The following is a 19924-nucleotide window of genomic DNA, read 5'->3' as shown; positions in this document are numbered from 1 at the left end:
TGGTGGCCGGCATTTCAGAAACCGACTTGTTTAGATAAAGTTCAGCGTATGACGTGTTTGTGTATTTCAGGCACATTCAGCAAGACAGGAACAAATTCCCTTAATGTCATGCTGCATCTATTGCCTTTAGACATTTTGGCCAAACAGTCAGCTGCAACAACGGCTGTGCGGTTGCGCGAACTATCGCTGTGGTCGGAAAAAGGTTACGGTCACAGTTCTGTCCTCAAAATAATGCCAGATGTGCCTAACGTAGTGGATTACACTTTGGCGAGTCCACTTTTCGACAAAAAGTTTGAGACTCTAATCCCCAACAGTGAGGCGTGGTGCACACAGACCCCGGGGAATAAAGAATATATAGATGTCTACACTGATGGCTCCAAATTGGATGGACAAGTGAGGTTCGGAGTATATTCTAATGATCTATAACTTCGAATAGCGAAAAGATTACCTAATCACTGTAGTGTTTTTCAGGCTGAAATATTAGCAATAAGAGAGGTGGCGAATTGGCTGAGAAGTAATGTTCCAAAAAATGTGGGCATTAATATATACTCAGACAGTCAACCTGCAATAAAATCCTTGGACTCTGTGTTCCTCAACTCGAAAACGGCCATCGACTGCCGCAAATCTCTCAATGAGATGGCTGAGCAGTACAATATTCACCTAATATGGGTGCCTGGCCATAGGAACATACCGGGGAACTGCGAAGCGGATGAGTTGGCAAGGCTAGGGACTACCTTACATATTCCAAGGGAACTAGAATATGTTGGTATGCCTCTGGCTACCTGCAAGCTCATGCTGCGTGAGAAGGCTGTTAAGATGGCAAATGTTCGATGGGAGAATTGCAAGGGTTGTAACGATACCAAGCAAATATGGCCCCATTTCAACTTAAACCGCACACTAGATATGCTAATGTTCTCGAGACCAGAGAACTGCAAGCGGTGGCTTTTTTTCGTACTGCAGTCTTACCCACAAATTGTCGGTGGCAGTGGGTAACACACCAATTACCATGCGATCTTTTACATTGATACAAATGCGAGAATAAAAACACCATTAGTATGTAACAATGTTCTTATGCAGTGTTTTGCAATCTCACACCAATCGACATCGTAGAATGCGCGGTAGTATACATATATTAAGTGTGATTGCATTGAATATGGGCGTCATTCAATGTCGACAACATTTAAGTTTTTAAACAGATTTGGCGATTTATTCATAGTAGTTTTGGTCCTTTAGTAAGAAAGCTAGACATGAGGAATTTGCGATTCAATAACATTTTTTAGAAATGTTGAAAATTTGAATGCACCTAAATTAAAATTTATTTTGGGAAAATTATATAAAATTTATTTAAAATGGAAACTATTAACGTTTACCTAAAAAATATGTTTCATTTATACATAACTATGATTTGTAGACATTGAGAGATTAACACGTTTAAAGACAAGCCAGTGATGGGATTAATATATATTGTACAAAACTTGTCCTAAGTTGTTTTTCATTGTTCAAAATGAATTAATTTAATGCAACTAATTAAGCAGCATATTTACATTGTCTATATTGTTTTTTCAATAGGGTTTGTAAACTTTGATAGTACGCTAGCGCTGGAAGTAATGGTAAAATAAAAAATTGCATCGCTATAGCCAGCCAAATATACGAAATTTTTAATTAAAAATATTTTCAGATTTATTCAAACTCATACATTTCTCACCTTTCTAAATATGAGATGTTTTTATTTTTTATTACAAAGAAAGAGTGTAATCCAAAAATAGATAAATTTTATATTATATCCAAACATTGTACAATTGCACCATTTTTACCATCACTGGTGCGAAAAAAATTGTAAGTAAAGCAGATTACGAAATGTGTGCCGTCGTGAATGGAGACAAATACATGTGGTGTGGTAATGCACAAGTACCCAGCGGCGGAAATCGCTCTTCATAAGGCCTTTTAAAAGGCATTTATTTGCAGACACAAGGCATTGACTTCCCATTACATATTCATTGTATTTTTACACAGGGTGTCATAGCCGACCAAGGGCTCCGACTTCAACTTACAGCATAAGGGCTAATATAAGGTCATTATTTTAAGGCCTTTTAGGAATTGCCTCAAATAAGTTCTTTATAATGTGTGATAAAATAAGGCCTTTTATAATGTATACATCAAAAGGATTTATGAAGCATATATAAATAGAGGCCTCTTAATAGGAGTTTAAAATAATGCCAATTTAATGCCTTTTGATGAAGGCTGTTTAAAAGGCCTTGTTTACATACTCCAAATTTCATATATAAATAAGAAACCCAAAATTTGTGCAGAATTCTTTTTATTTTGTACTATATAAAATTGTGTACTATATGTACTATATAAATATATACTTACCGCATATTTGACACTTCAGCTACTTAAAAAATAAAATAAAACAAACACCGCGACTTGCTCCAACGAAATCACAAACCCGAATGAAGAAACACGTGTTGCTTTAAATTGTGCAAAATTATTTTTATTCTTAACTTTCGGTCACTTATAAACTTACGGCATAGGGGCTTATCAAAGGTCTCTTAGATTAAAGAAGTGCACATATGAGAACATGACTTGTTTTTTTTTAAGCCGTTATATTGTTTGTGCGTCGTCGAAAAACTTATGAATTGGCTTACGGCATAAGGGCTTTTCAAAGGTCTCGTAAATTATAAGAGCTTGCTATGGGAATATGAGTTGCTTTTTAAAAATCGTTTTATTTTGCGTCGTTGCAAGAACAGATTGTAATTCACAATACCAAAAAAGGCCTATTAGGAGTTCTTTAAAATGTGTCTTTAAACATATGTCCCAGATAAGCCATTTCAAAAGGCCTCGACAAGTATGCTATGAGAAAAGGGATAGCGATCTTAGTAAATAAAGACCTTTTTTAAGGCCTGTTTTTCGCAATGAATGATGAATGAGTATCAACTTTTTTTGTAAAGAAGGAAGAGGTCTTACAAAAGGGATTATTTTATAAGACCTAATCGTATGCGTATTGCCTCTAAAATAAGGGCTCCGTGAATGCTTTAAATCGAAAGTGCTCTCCATTTACGCCGCTGGGTGAATGTGAGAGAAAGAGAATAAGAATAAGTGTGAGTTGAACGGTAGTTACCAGTGGCGTAAATCGATTTTCATAACGTCTTATAAAAGGCCAGACACAAGGTATTAATTTCCCATAATATATGGAGTTGTAAATATATGGAATTGTAAATTTAAAGAAACAATGGGTCGATATATAATACAGATTGCTACATGAAACATTTAAAATGAGGTATTTCAAAAGGCCTCGACAAGTATGATATGACAAAAGGGATAGGTACAAATGCTTATTTTAATGTATAATTTCTTAAATATTTTTTGTTTAATAATTTTAAATTTTGTTGATCGTATGAGCATAGAGTCTAAAATAAGGGCTACGGGAATGTTTTAAATTGTAAGTGCTTTCGATTTTCGCCGCTGGGAACATGAACACCACAGAACTAACGGAATTATTTCAGTGCATAAGTATGTTGTTTTGTTGCAAACTATGGTATTCGTTTCACTATTGATGAAAGCTCTTTAGGTATTTAGTTGTGCGTGATCCTTCGTTGGAGAAGCTAGCTTCTGTAAAAACGCAAAATGTTATTTTATGTAAAAGACAAAATTTTGGATGGTGTTTACACCATATCACAACGTCGCAAAGGCCGGAGCTTGATATGGGATATATTTGCATTAATTCAGAAGGAAGATGGTACAACATTGGAAGATTTTGTGTACTGCCGTAGCTGCCAAAATGTACTAAAATGTCATCAAATTTAAATCGGCATAAGTGCTGTTCAAAATTAAAAGAATCAAGAATCAAAGTCTTAACCGCACATGAAAAACAGGAAGCTGCTAAAGCATGCACTGAGTGGGCAATAGAGGACTGCCGTCCATTTTCAGCTGTAAGCGGTTCGGGGTTTCAAAAACTGACTCATTTTTTTTATAAAAATTGGTGCAGCCCATGGTGATCAAATCGACGTCCCAGATTTAATACCAAATGCTACAACATTATCACGTTCATTGGAAGGTTTAGCGCAAGAAACCAGACTAAAATATAAAGCAATAATTATTGAAAAAGTTAATAGTGGAAGTGCGTCGGCCACAATAGATATGTGGACTGATAATTATATAAGACGTGACTTCTTGGGCGTGACATTCCATTATGAAAATGATGGCAAGCTTTACGACTTGGTCTTAGGCATGAAATCCATGGATTACGAGAGATCCACAGGAGAGAATATATTAAGAAAACTAAAACATGTATTTGAAACATTTGGTGTGCAGAATATAAAGCCCATAGAGTTTGTTACGGACAGAGGTGCCAACATAAAAAAAGCTTTGGAAAATAATATTCGTCTTAATTGTAGTAGCCATTTGTTATCCAACGCTTTAGAAAAGGCTTTTGAATCTACAGAAGAACTCCCCCCAATGATTAATGCATGCAAAAATCTTGTAAAGTTCTTCAAAAAAAGCAATATCCAGGCTAGACTACCAACATCTCTGAAAAGTGAGTGCCCCACAAGGTGGAATTCTAATTACACAATGTTTAAGTCGATAGTTGATAATTGGGAGGAAATAAACGGTTTGCTGGAAGAAAAAGGTGCATCTGTTAGATTATCGGACATAAACATAGAAACACTTAAAATCCTTGTCAATATTTGTGGAGACTTTTTTTTATATAATTTGTACTTTATTGTATCTTTCATACTTCTTGTAGCCTCAGCGCCATAAGGGCATTACAGAGGCAATTGACAACATTAGTTTAATACATTAAATTCACTTATTAGTTAAAAGAACGAAAACAAAAGAAAAAATTATATATGTACATTTGTGTTTTACAACATTAATTATTATGTCTTTTATGTAAATATGTGCAAACTTTTCTTGTTTGTAAATTACATGCAAATTTAAATAAAGTTTCTCAAATTATTTGAAATAAATTCTTTGCATTTCTTCTTAAATTGTGAAACTGTATTTACTAATTTAACTTCATTTGGTAATTCGTTGTACATAACTCCTCCAATATAATCAATCCTCTGTTTGGTTTTCTCTAAACGACAGCGTGCTACTCTTAATTCAATTGATTTCTTGTATTGAAATTCATTTGATTTCTTTTAAATTCAATAGAGTGATGACCAACATTGTTTAGGGTTTTATATATAAATGTTAAAACTTGATATGTATATATCGCATTTATAGGAAAAACATTTTTTGCAACATCCATGTACAATCGACTTGTCGAAAAGTTCCGAGGCAAGTTATAAACAATCTTCAATGCTCTGTTCTGTAAGCTCTGAAGAGATTTTAAAGCATTGCAGTTTTTATTAGCAGCATATACAGCCACCATATACCTTATTTGCGACTCAATTAGAGAGTGATATATAACCAATTTCGTCTTCTGATCCAGTTTCCATCTAAGTTTATACAATATACCAATTGCAGGGGCTATTTTTCCTTTTATCTCATTAATATGTAGGTCCCATGACATGTTACTTTGTAGTGTAATACCCAAATACTTAACTACGTGACTCTCCTTTATGTCAGTACCATCTATATTCACTATGAAATCATGGTTCAAAGTCGAAGAATGGGGACGGAAACGAATCAGCTGTGTTTTAGCTGGATTAAGAACCAATCCATTCAATCTTACAAACTCGAGTAACATCGCAACATCTCTTTCTACGCGTGCCCTCAAAACTGTGTCATATTTGTATGGATAAAATAAACAAAAATCATCCGCAAACATGAAAAGTTTGCCTTCCAATCCCAAGTTACCCAAATCATTCAAATAGAGCGAGAATAGTAAAGGACCAAGTCCACTACCTTGTGGTATTCAATATAAAACATATACAACAAAACTTCTACTTTTCCCCAGCTGGACAAACTGTTTCCTATTTTCGAAGTAACTTTTGAATAAATTCAACTGATCCACGTATACCATAATATTCCAATTTACTTTGCATTATATTGTGATCAACTAAATCAAAAGCTTTCGTAAAATCAAAAAATAGTCCTGCAACAACACTAAATCCAGTATCTAGGCTATTACATATAAATTGCACTACATTCAATGCAGCATCATTCACACCACATCCTTTCCTAAACCCGTACTGAAATTTGTACATGAATTGATTCTCCGTAATATAGCTCGAAAGCCGATCAAATAGTATTTTCTCAAATATTTTATCAACAGACGAGAGAATCGATATTGGCCTAAAATTCTCTATATTGCGTGCATTAGTCTTCTTTGGTATAGGTATTATCTTGTGCATCTTCAGACAACCTGGATACTCCGAAGTATTAATAATCTTATTAATCATTTCTTTTATAGCAGGAGCAACCTCATCGACACATCTTTTTAAAAACTTCGGCGAGATATTATCGCTCCCAGAGCATTTATTCACATTCATCCCAATAATCACATCTTTGACAGTTTCTAATTCAACATTCTGTAGACGAAAATCTACCCTACTACGCGTAAGCGTACCAAAAAAGTTGATTGAGTCATCTTGTCGTCTGACTATTTGACCTTTCATGTTGCTCAAGGATGAAATAAAGTACCCATTGAATTCATTTGCCTTTTGTTGAACCAAAGATTCTTCTTCATCCAAGTCAAATAAATTCGGAGCGCTACCACTCTTTCTACCCATTGCTTCATTAATGAATCGCCAAGATTTCCTTGGATCATCCCTTATCTTGTCTAAAGCCATTTTGTAATAATTACTCCTGCAGAATTTTATTGAGAAACGTATGATTCTGCTTATTCTTCTCAGCTGTTCATTTATATCTCCTTTCCTGCAATCCTTCCGTCTTCTCTTCAATAATTTCTCTTTCAAATGAATAAGTTTCTTCAGATCCTCATTGATCCAGGGGGATATATCAAAACGAATATCTTCCTTAGCCTTCAACACCACAGTCGATTTACATATAGCATTCTCCATAGTCCTTATAACATTATCTGCAATACCAGTAGATGTATATGGTAAAAAATTCTCCGGCAAATTCTTCTTCAATACGTCCTTAGCCTTGCTAAAATCGCAATAAGATCTAAAAGACTCTTTAGTCCTCTCTGGTATGACTTGCATCTCCATTTTGCAAAAGATCATATTATGATCAGATAAACTGCATTCTACTGAGTCTATAAAAAGTCGTTCTGAGAAATTACTAAATACATGATCAATACATGTTCCAGAATCTGGTCTAGTCACTAGTTTATGAGCAATTTTACAATCGTAATTTTGAAGCAAAGACAGCAAGTCAACTTTACATGGGTTCTGAATCAAATCAATATTGGCATCACCGACTACTACAAGAGCGTTGCGAGCGTAATCATTAAATATGTTATCTAGCATATACATGAAGGTGTTGGAATTACATTTCTGTGATCTATAAAAAGATGCGATAATTAAAGGCCGGCTGTCAATTAATATATTCGGCAACTTTATAACTATCATTTCAACAAAAGCTCGACTTTCACCAAATTCAACAGAATATCGAAATTTAGAATTAATATACAACGAAGTACCACTATATCCATCTTCTCTACTGCAGTGAAAACTATCAAAACCAGGTATTGAATACACCCGCGTAGCAATTGCGCTAAACCAAGTTTCTTGCACTACTATTATGTCTGGTACTTTAGGAAAACATGACAAATATGTTTTAAATCTATTGAACTTATCAACAGACGCAATACTTCTAGCATTCAAACTTAAAACATTAAAAGAATTTATCTCTAAACGACATACATATTTTTCAAAGTTACTAAATTGTTTAAAATATCGATTTCATTCCATAATTAATTAATTAATAATATTTTTATTTATAACAGAAAATGTATTACAAAATTTTGTCTAATTAGGGGATACATATAATGCTTCTCCATCTTCGTTATCTTCTTCATTTTCATTCTCTTCTTCATCTTCACTAGGAATTATTAATTGCCTATTTTGGACCATGGATCTGCGTTGCCAGTGTTTGCTTGTTGTTGCCTCCGTGAGTAAGCGATCCACATCCTCCTCGCTTCTTACTATTTGATGTTTCGCTATTTCACTTTTCTTGCAGATTACTTTACCATCTCTGGCATAGACAAAACGATATCCAATTGTTTTTAAAGATTTTGCATAATTGAGCAATGCTAATGGCTCTCTACTCAAAAAGTCATTTATATAAATCTTTTTAGTACCATCGTTCTCTTTTAATTTTGCTTTTGCTGCCATTACTTTTTCTTTATTTTGTTGTGACGCAAATTTCACTACAACTGTCTTATTTGTTTTGTTTTATTTCTGTTTTCTAGATAAAATGCTTCATCCACATCACTTGCTCTCAGTTCAACTCCAACATCTTTTGCCAATTTTATCACGGCATCCATAGGTTTTATTTCATTAGATATTTCCAATCGACTAATAATACAATCTTTTTTCACCATTCTGTCATTTAAATACTTCATAGACGACTTGAGCGATTGAACTTCATTTTTTAGTTTTTTGTTTTCAGCTTGTATTTCATTTATTTTTTTCTTATTTTCTTTCACATCTTTCAACAAAACATCAAATTTTTCTGACATAAACTGAATTTAGTCTGTCAGCTGATCTAATTTCTCCAACTTCTCCAATTTTTTCAACTCTGTTTTTATTGTTTTCAATTCTTTCTTAATTTCTCCATTTCCATCTTCACATGTTTGACAAGTAAACATCTCAATCTCGTTTTCACATAATCTCTCAAATTCTCTTTTCGTTAGGCCAGAGCATTGAGAGTGATAGCTATTTCCACACTTGTCACATTGAATATAACCTTCGCTTTCTTCTTTGATATCATGTTTGCAGTTACCACATATTAATTTCGTTTTGTTTGCGACACTACGATGTTTGCCTGATCGTGGCATTTTTATTCGAGTGTCACTTTAGTTATTAATTTGATTAAAGTCACTTTTTACTATACTCGGATTTTATAAACCGTAGATTTTTAAAAATTTTTAGAGCAACTTGCGCAGCGATAAAAAACACAACCGATCTCAATCAATGTTGTCAATACATTGAAACCATATTTAAACAGTTGCAATTAAGCAAATCTCCATCCTTGTTTTATGTTTGGCCTTCGATAAATAAAATCAAACTAATCTGTGAAGCAGGCATTGAAGATATGATAGCAATTGCTGAGTTGAAAGAAAATAAAGGGTGATTTGTTAAAAGCTTGATAACTTTTTTTTTTAAAAAAGCGCATAAAATTTGCAAAATCTCATCGGTTCTTTATTTGAAACGTTAGATTGGTCCATGACATTTACTTTTTGAAGATAATTTCATTTAAATGTTGACCGCGGCTGCGTCTTAGGTGGTCCATTCGGAAAGTCCAATTTTGGGCAACTTTTTCGAGCATTTCGGCCGGAATAGCCCGAATTTCTTCGGAAATGTTGTCTTCCAAAGCTGGAATAGTTGCTGGCTTATTTCTGTAGACTTTAGACTTGACGTAGCCCCACAAAAAATAGTCTAAAGGCGTCAAATCGCATGATCTTGGTGGCCAACTTACCGGTCCATTTCATGAGATGAATTGTTCTCCGAAGTTTTCCCTCAAAATGGCCATAGAATCGCGAGCTGTGTGGCATGTAGCGCCATCTTGTTGAAACCACATGTCAACCAAGTTCAGTTCTTCCATTTTTGGCAACAAAAAGTTTGTTAGCATCGAACGATAGCGATCGCCATTCACCGTAACGTTGCGTCCAACAGCATCTTTGAAAAAATACGGTCCAATGATTCCACCAGCGTACAAACCACACCAAACAGTGCATTTTTCGGGATGCATGGGCAGTTCTTGAACGGCTTCTGGTTGCTCTTCACTCCAAATGCGGCAATTTTGCTTATTTACGTAGCCATTCAACCAGAAATGAGCCTCATCGCTGAACAAAATTTGTCGATAAAAAAGCGGATTTTCTGCCAACTTTTCTAGGGCCCATTCACTGAAAATTCGACGTTGTGGCTCGTTAGTAAGTCTATTCATGATGAAATGTCAAAGCATACTGAGCATCTTTCTCTTTGACACCATGTCTGAAATCCCACGTGATCTGTCAAATACTAATGCATGAAAATCCTAACCTCAAAAGAATCACCCTTTATTTTAAAAGAAATTGACAAAAATTGGGTACAGCATTTATCAATATGGCATAAAGTTGCTTTATTTCTCTACCCACCCGCAGTGAATTCTGATCAACCGAATATTGTTGAAATAAAGAATTTTTGTGTGAATGCTATGGAAAATTCGGCAATAGCAGAAAGTCCGACTTTTTCATCATCAACAAGTGCATCACAAATTAAGACCGAAGTGCCGAGTTCTAGCAATAAACACAAGAATGTAACCAGTTTCTTTTTTCCCTGATTTAATACAAGCTTATGTACCGACGAACTAGACCCTCGAACAAGAAGTAGATAGATACACCTTTGAGAGAGTGCCGCTTATCGATGAATTTGATTTAATAGGCTGGTGGAGAAACAAAGCAAGCCAATATCCACGATTGTCGAAGTTTGCCGTACAAGTTCATTCGATACCTGCTAGTAGTGCTGCAGCGGAGCGTTGATTTTCATTGGCCGGTAATATTATAACTGAGAAAAGAAATAGATTAGGGCCCAATACAATAGATAATTTGGTGTTTATGCATTCGATTCATAAACTTGGTTCTTATTAAAAATTTTCTCTATGTCTAAAGAAAAAATATTTTCTTAAATATTTTTTTGTTTTTTATGTACTTTTTTTCATTCCTTAAATTTAATTTTATAAATATCCAAAACTATTCATGCAGGTAAATGAATTTCATATATTTTTATTTTGGCAAATTAAAATTATATTTAAAACTAACTGAAATATAATTATTTTTACTGTTATGTTTTCTTTTTAAATTCATTAAATTAAATGTAATTAATAATTAATTAAAAATCCTAAAATAAAATATATATTTTTGTTTAATTATTCTGGTTTTCATTTTAACATTTATTATGGTGTGCTAATATCCTCCTCTAGAAATGTCCAAAACTTTTTAAATCGACCAATAGTTTAAAACTTTTACTATTTCCAAATATTTTTGAAATACTCTTATGTGATTGTTAACTTGTGCCCATTATAAAATACAAAACGCGTTGAAACAAAATCAATAACTATCACTTTAAGAGAATTGAGAGAGCATCCAATAACACTGCTGAGACATGTGGTAACCAATTTGTATGATTGCTTTACTACGGTGTTTTCGAGAGACAAACACTAATACCAACAAACACCGACAGCCGTCGGTGGCGTTGGATATTGGTGGTTGAAAATTTTTTTACCAATTGGTGTTTTACGATTGCAAATATTGGTGTTTACTAAATACATTGGTTGGTTGCGGTAGATCGCAGCCGTTCTCTGCTCGAGACGTCAGATATCACTCCTGATATCTGCTATAACGGGTCGCTGCCTGATAGGCGATTTTGCAAAAACTATTGGCGCGAAGTATAATGACTATTGTATGAGCTGTCTTGATGCGGAGGAAAAAGAATCAATAAAACACCTCTTGTGTGAGTGTCCTGCATTTTGTGTAAAGCGCAAGCAACTTTTAGGAGCATATAGCTTCAGATTACTGGCGGGTCTGGAAAACGTTAACTTAAGCAGTCTGCTAATGTTTTTGGAACAATCTGGTTGGTTCAACAAAAAAAAAAAAAAATAATAATCAAGAAGGTTCAGCGGTTAAAACTAGAAGTGCCCATATGTATTAGGTTCTTTTATTTAATGTGGTATCACAATTTCTTTGAGCAAACACTCTAAATCAAAGAATGAAGAAAACAAGTACTGAGAAAGTGACGTTAACAATCAACAACAATGAATAAGTATAATGAGAAAAACCAAAATAACAACACTCTCACTACCAACAACATCTCTTCTTGTGATCTGCAAGTGCGAAAGAACGTAGACACACCAAAATCTATACGAAATCGCGAGAGTCTCCAAAATGATATTATGGATAAAGCAAAACAAACTCCAAGATTAACAAATGTAGAGTCACCACTGCGGTTCATACATATAATCGACAATAGATTTTATAAATTAACAGAAAGTTTGACGACAACAATAAAAGAAACAATAGCAGCTGAAATAAAGGAAACCGAATCAAAAATATTGACACAAGTTGACAACCAAATGAAAACTATTGAAAACAAACTCTTAAGTGAAATAAGTGAAAGAATGAGCGAATTTAAGAGAGAACTCTTTGCTGTCAGTGATCGTATAGATATAGTCGAGAAACAGTATTCTGAAATTGAATTATTACGGTCAGAAATTTCTTCATTAAAATTAAATTTGGATGAACTAAAGGCTGATTTATCTCATCATCAAAATACGCTTGTCATGTGACCTCCGATTAATTGGGGTTCCTTGGCTTCATAATGAAAATCTGCTTTTACTATTCCAGAATCTTTGCAATAGTTTACAAATTCAAACCCCATTATGTAGATCGATTTATAGAACTCGGGGGAAAAATAACAATCCTGATACAACTATAATCATTAAACTTGAATCACCATTTATAAAAAATTACCTCTTAAAAGCCATAAGTAATTTTAAAAAGCAAAATAATGTTAAACTTAATCTACAACTTCTAGGGTTTGAGTCTACCAAACCCATTTTTGTTAATGAATGCCTCACTACTGCTAACTATTCTATATATCAATCTGTATTCACAAGACGGGGATTGGTTCATATAAAAGTAAACAAGGATGAAAATCCACGAATTTTCAAAACTATAGATGACCTGCATAATTTATTTTGTTAGTTTGGAAACGTATCTTCAAAAATTTATTTATAATTATTTAATAACTTGTATGTGCGTTAAGGAAAAAAATGTGTTTATATTATTATTATTATATACTATGTGTTTCTCTAATTATTTTCTTGATTATGTAGTAATTTTAATTGTCGTTCGTATTTATCACAGCTTGGCTCAAATTTTAAATGTTGGCACATGAGAGTAATACTAATAAATTATATTTTACGACAGAAATGTTCCTTTGAGAAGGAAGATTATCATTAATGCTCATAATCCCTGGTTTGATAAAAGAATACAATTCTTGATCAATAAAAGGGACGAAGCATATACAAGATGGAAGAGATATAAAATCCCAGAGTTGTATGCTACTTATAAAGATCTTAGGAATAGGACTACCTATACCATTAGATTGAAGGAGGCTCAGTATTACAGTCAAAAGTTTAAGGGTTGTGTTAACTCTAGACAAATTTGGAAGCAAATTAAATCTATTGGCATTGGAAAGGAAAATATGGGCTCATCTAATATTGATATTAATCCAAATGACTTAAATGATACTTTCGTTAATTTGCCTATGAAGTCCGCGGATCACAGTTTTTATGATTTGATACAAATCGATAACGATGTTGAACGATTTTCTTTTGAACACGTCACACAAGCTGATGTACTTAGCAAGGTATTTGCAATAAAATCTAATTCTGTGGGGTCCGACGGAATTGATCCAAAGTTCCTCAAGATAGTAATCAGGTATGTCTTGCCTCATATAACGCATATCTTTAATACTATTATATTAAAGTCAAATTTTCCATTGACTTGGAAGCATGCAAAAGTCATACCAGTCCCCAAAAATGGAAACGATTTTCGACCTATATCGATTCTACCCTTTTTATCAAAAGTGCTCGAAAGCCTTTTAAGTGACCAGATATTAAACCATCTCAGAAGTAATTCTTTTTTGACAACTTTTCAATCAGGATTCAGAAAGAAACATAGTTGTATAACTGCTCTCCAGAAAGTGACTGAAGATTTAAGGCGTCAACTTGATAGTAGCAATGTATCATTTCTGGTATTATTGGACCATTCTAAAGCCTTTGATACGGTCGACCACCATATTCTGTGCATGAAACTTTCAAAATTTTTCAATTTTGCTCCGCAATCTACAAATCTTATGCGTTCATATCTTTCATCCAGGTCTCAATCTGTAGTCGTCGGCGCCAATTGGTCTGATCCATTATGCCTATCTAGAGGTGTACCGCAGGGATCAGTACTTGGTCCCTTGATGTATTCAATATATTCCAATGACTTACCACTTCGAATTAAGTATTGTAATGTTCACATGTACGCTGATGATGTTCAAGTATATATAAGCACCCCGAAGGCAGATGTTGACCATTGTGTTGAACAACTGAACAGTGACTTGAATCACATTTACATTTGGGCAAAGTCTAATGGATTGAGCTTGAACCCCGTGAAGTCTAAATGTATAGTTATTGGCAGAAATATTGCACCTATTGAGATACCCATTCGAATATCAGATACTGCAATAGAAGTTGTTGAGAGAGGTAAAAATCTTGGTGTAGTCATGAATAATAAACTGAATTGGTCTGATCACGTTAATATTGTAGTTGGGAGAACATATTCGACAATGAGAAATTTATACTTAAGCCAAAAATATACGCCAGTTAGCATAAGACTTCTTTTGGCAAAATCTTTACTGATTCCCCAATTATTGTACGGGTGCGAACTTTTTTCTAATTGCAACAGTGAATCGATGAGGAAACTGAATGTAACTTTTAATAACATTGCACGCTACGTTTTTGGGAGGAATAGGCGAGATAGCATAACCGAGTATGCGAATATGATTTTTGGAGTTTCCTTTGTCAATTATTTGAAGATAAGAACCTTGATAAACTTACACAAAATCGTATATAGTAGGGAACCTGAGTATCTATACACATTTATACGGTTTGCCAGATCGCAAAGGGGAAAACAGATAATCCAGATAAGACATAATCGACATCTCTCAGAACATTTCTTTTTTATTTATGCCATTCGTCTTTGGAATAATCTTCCATTTACAATTCAGATAATTAAAAACGAACGACAATTTAAAACTGAAATTTATAACTTTTTTAAATAAATAATATTATATTTTTTATTTTATCTACAATTAAATTCGAAAATATTCTTTGATTTTTTTTGAATACCTTTTTTATTATTGTTTTTTAAATAAATAATATTATATTATTTTTTATTTTATCAACAATTAAATTCGAAACTATTCTTTGATTTTTTGGATACCTTTTTTATTATTATAATAATTATACAAATTTTATTATTGCATATGTATCATTAATCCACTGTTATTTCAAATCTAAATTTAATGAAGAAAACTGTAACTAATGTTCAATATGTAACTGCAAATACTATAAACCATGCTTTATATAAGATTTAGTTCTTGTGCATAGGTTAGTCAAATAAATAAATAAATAAATAAATAAATAAATAAATAAATAAATAAATAAATAAATAAATAAATAAATGGACTGAATAGTCTATGTGAGCCTGAAACTAAATCTGGCTGCAACTTTAACCACTTTTAATGACGGGGTCTATATCGAATGCCGATATCGAATTCATAATCGTATCGAAAAAATTGTCGATAAGATTTATAGTTTGGATCACCTCATTCGATCAAATTTGATGCAATTTTTCTTGCCAACAGCAAAAAACGAAGCAGAACAAAATGAAATGACAAAACTAAGTTAGCGGCACAAAATAGAATGTAGAAAAAACATGTTTTTGAGAATTTCAAAGTAAAATTGTGAATTGTATTGGATTATATCTTATGGAGCCATATCTGTTTTTACATTCCTCCGAATTGGAAGATGAGATGAATATAAAATAATACGGCTTTAAATAAGGGATAAGAGTACCCATTGTCATTGTTGTAAATTCATACTGTTGAAATAGTGTGCCTTGTTGCAGGTGCAATGGACGAAGGAGGCTTTCAATTGTTACTTGGAGGAATATAATTTTGGTGAATTCTATCGATATTACAATTGTCTGCCATCTTAAACCTTTTAGTCAGTGGAAGCTTTCCTCATTTACTATACTTACATGGTGTTCCAGAAGCGTTACGTGTTCATGGTATGGTACGGTAATTGATTGATCACAATCTCTTGGATATCGCTCTTGCCAATGCACTTTTTATATTCTTTGTCGAATTCGACTATGACCAATTTTTGTTTAACTTTTATTGGAGTTGCATTAGTCCTAAATATTCAAAATATGTTAATTTTATGTAAATTTACTACAAATTAGCAACAATTCGAGCTAAAACTATCATATTTACTACTCCTTTATGGCGAAAACGATGTAAAAAGCAAAGGAAAAACGTTTTACGATAGTAAATTAACAATCGACAAAATTTTCGATCAATAAAACTCGATATCGGCTCCCGTGATCCGCAAAATTTAGATTTCGATCAAAATTCTCTATATCGAATGCAGTGATTAGCCCCCAGTTCTTGAAGGGCATTGAAGTCTCCTGGCACCAATCGCTTATGCTCACATAATTGCCACTCTATCCGTGGAATCTAACTAAATTATGATATATTGGTATTACTCAATTATGTATGGAACAAAATATCGGCCAAATGGGCGCTGCGACCTCGATGGCACACCTTCATCCGATGGTCCAAATTTTCGATGACGCTGAGGCATAATGGAGGTTCTATGCCGTTAATGTGCCGAATTATCTCATCCTTTAGCTTTTGAATTGTTGCTGGCTTATCGACGTACACCTTTTCTTTCAAATAACCCCAAAGAAAAAAGTCCAACGGTGTCAAATCACATGATCTTGGCGGCCAATTGACATCGCCATTACGTGAGATAACACGGCCATTGAATTTGTTGCGCAAAAGAGCCATTGTTTCGTTAGCTGTGTGGAAAGTGGCACCGCCCTGCTGAAACCACATATCGTCCACATCCATATCTTCCGATTCGGGCCATAAAAAGTTCGTTATCATCTCACGATAGCGAACACCATTCACAGTAACTGCCTGACTGGCCTCATTTTGGAAAAAATACGGCACGATGATGCTGCCAGCCCATAAACCGCACCAAACAGTCACTCTTTGTGGGTGCATTCGTTTTTCGACAATAACTCTTGGATTCTCATTCGCCCAAATGCGGCAATTCTGTTTATTGACCAATCCACTGAGGTGAGAATGTGCCTCATCACTGAAGATGATTTTCTTCGAAAATTGATCATCCACTGTTGCCACTTCTTGGAACCATTCTGCCCATTAACGACGTTTGGAATGGTCAAGAAGCTTTAGTTCTTGAGCCAATTGCAACTTGTAAGCGTGTAAATGCAAAAACTTGGCGTTTGGGTGTGGCGTTTAAGTGTGTTACATTCAACATCGGCCCTTACAATTTAACCACCCTTTATAACACAGCTAGCACCAGGCATTATATACACGTTGGATATCTCTATCTCGAAAGTTTCGGACTTTCGGACTGCTACCCTCATTCCTTGTGCGATCCTTATGTAGCACATTGCAACAATCACAATGGCGCAAGCTACAGGTGGCATTGAGTAGTCATGTATACTCCCAAAACGATGTTAGGCCGGGGCATTTCTGGAAGTGCACCAACTTCAGGCACTGGTTACACCTTGGTTTCGGTTCGAACCAAAAGCAATCGGAGGAGTCCTCCCCGTGATGCACCACCTTCAACATAAAAAGACGGACGAAACTACACATATACTGCTGTGGCAGCCGCTGGTCGATGAGATGAACCCATCAGGTTAAAACCGGTGAAAATAATCTGCCGCAGTTTTCGCGTCCTTTCTCGGAATGGCATTCGATTTATGACAGTATACCGACTTTTTAATCCACATTTTTTCAATAATTTCCGGCGTTCCGACGGTTAACACATATTTTAAAATTTTGTTTTAAACTTACAGCCAGTAGCTGACGTATCGATGAAATTTGACGACGAATTAATGAAGAGTGCCTCTTTGCATTCTTGGATCGATTTATATTACGTCGTTGTTTTTTAATTGGCCACATTTATTGTATCTTGATTTGATATGTTGTACTGTAGAAGTATTTCGCTTCATTAATTTAGCGATATTCGTACAAAAGCTCGCTTGATTTCCTATCCATATCGAATTTCGCGAGCTACTTGTGATTTATTTTGAGAAAAAATCCCTAACATTTTATTTTGGTGATTTGAAATTTTGTTATTATTTGTAAATCACCAAAATAAAATGTTATTTAACATTTTCGATACATTGAATTTTCTCATATTTATTTTTTGTATCTTTACAGAAACAATACATATTTTTATATCGAGCGTTGCTGGATACAGCACATTTAGGTAATACGGAAGTGAATGCTGCAGGATTATCAGCTACGATTGATGCTCTAAAATCTAAACCAGAAGATGGAAGGGAGAAGTGTAAAATAGAAATAGAATTTGATGTAAGTAAACAAAGATGTTTCCTCATATATTATAAACGTTTGTTCATCTCAATACCTAGCATGAAAGCATTCGTTGGCAACACTACAAGTTAAAGCAGTACGATTTTGATCGGTCCAATCAATTTGTTAATTTTTATAAATTAAAGGACAGTTTTCAATAAACCCACAACATTAACATGTTTTTAACAACTTTATTGTTGGGTATATATAAAATTCGCTGTTCGAAACATTGATTATAACACAACACAACAAATTATTGTTTTTCTGGTAACAACAAAGTGAAACGTCTAAAATAATGTCTTCAAAACAACAACGAAAAGGATTCTCAACACCAACCACTCTTAGAAAACCTAATATATATATATATATAATATACACACGCCCACATCGCATAATAACAAATCACCAAAATAATTCAGCTGATTGTATTAAAATTTGCTAAAAAAAATGAAATTATGATGGCAAATATAGAGCGATGTGTTAAAGAAAGTATTAACGATGCGCTTCAATCACTTGAGAGTAAAATAATAAAGATTTGTAAAACAAAAAATTGTCCAAATGGAAAGAGAAATATTAGAACTAAAATCTTCAGAAGAACGACAACAAAACATAAGCGTCTCCACCAATCTACGCATAACAAATGTTCCATTTCAAGAAAATGAAAATTTGAATCTATTGTTTACTAATCTTTGCAACTCTCTTAATATAAAACAACCGTATGTGGATAATTGAACATTTAACCGTCGAACAGAACGAGGGTGTTTCTTAACATGGATTGATTAAATTTTATCGTAATTTGTACTATGCAACGAAATTCCAAATCATCCACTGAGCTGCAAATTTCAGGGAACAGTGGACGGGTTTCGACTGAAGTTATAAATTTGGGCAATGACCAAGAGTTAGACTCAATTAGTCGGCCTGTAAACGGGTTGCAAAACTGGCGAGTCGAACCTAAGGTAACGACATCCAAAGGAGGTAAGCTCTCAAGAAAGAGATTCAAGGAACGCTGAAATGCATTGTTTATCCTAAAGAAATTAGGATCAGTCGACCCATGCACAATATCGGCTAAGCAAAAAAAATCCTCAAAATGGAACACCAAGAGGCTGGTTGGTATCAGAGGTCTATTGATTATTTTAAAGTTGCTTTGGTACTAATTGGTGAATTTTGTGAAGGAAGTGAGTCGAGAAGAAAGACATACCAACTAGACCTAGCGCATATGCATGCATATCTGATTCCGAATGTATTTTAAATAGATTGAAACCCTACGCATTGGATGGTTGGCCGTTCGGATAAAGTGGATGGACCAAGACGGCACGCAGTGTTTATATTGAACATTCAGTCTTTGCAACATCTATCCAAGTTCCAGGGCCGTGTATGTTATGGCTTTCATTATATCCAAATGAAGGTATACAAACACGATCAACCAAAGGATTTCGAAATGGGCCTCTGTCTGAATCAGAAATGAGCGGATCTTCAAGGAAGATACCAAAAAGGCAGACATGGACGGACATCGTATGCGAGAGGAGGTTTCTACTGCCTCAAGGAGGAGTTCTATCACCTCTTCTTTGGAATATTGCTATAAACAACCTTCTGGTTTCCCTAGAAAAAGAATGGATAAAGGTGGTGGC

At 34.3% G+C, this 19924-nt stretch overlaps 1 pseudogene; it reads left to right on the top strand.

Annotated features, from left to right (window-relative positions):
• The window catches only part of LOC142237274 (tyrosine-protein phosphatase 69D-like), a 212886-nt pseudogene that overhangs the window by 63856 nt on the left and 129106 nt on the right, over positions 1–19924 (top strand).

This window comes from Haematobia irritans, chromosome 4, assembly GCF_050003625.1.
Source record: "Haematobia irritans isolate KBUSLIRL chromosome 4, ASM5000362v1, whole genome shotgun sequence".
Classification (NCBI taxonomy): Eukaryota; Metazoa; Arthropoda; class Insecta; order Diptera; family Muscidae; genus Haematobia; species Haematobia irritans.
The sequence above is the reverse complement of the archived record's forward strand: the minus strand, read 5'-3'. Positions and strand labels throughout refer to the sequence as shown.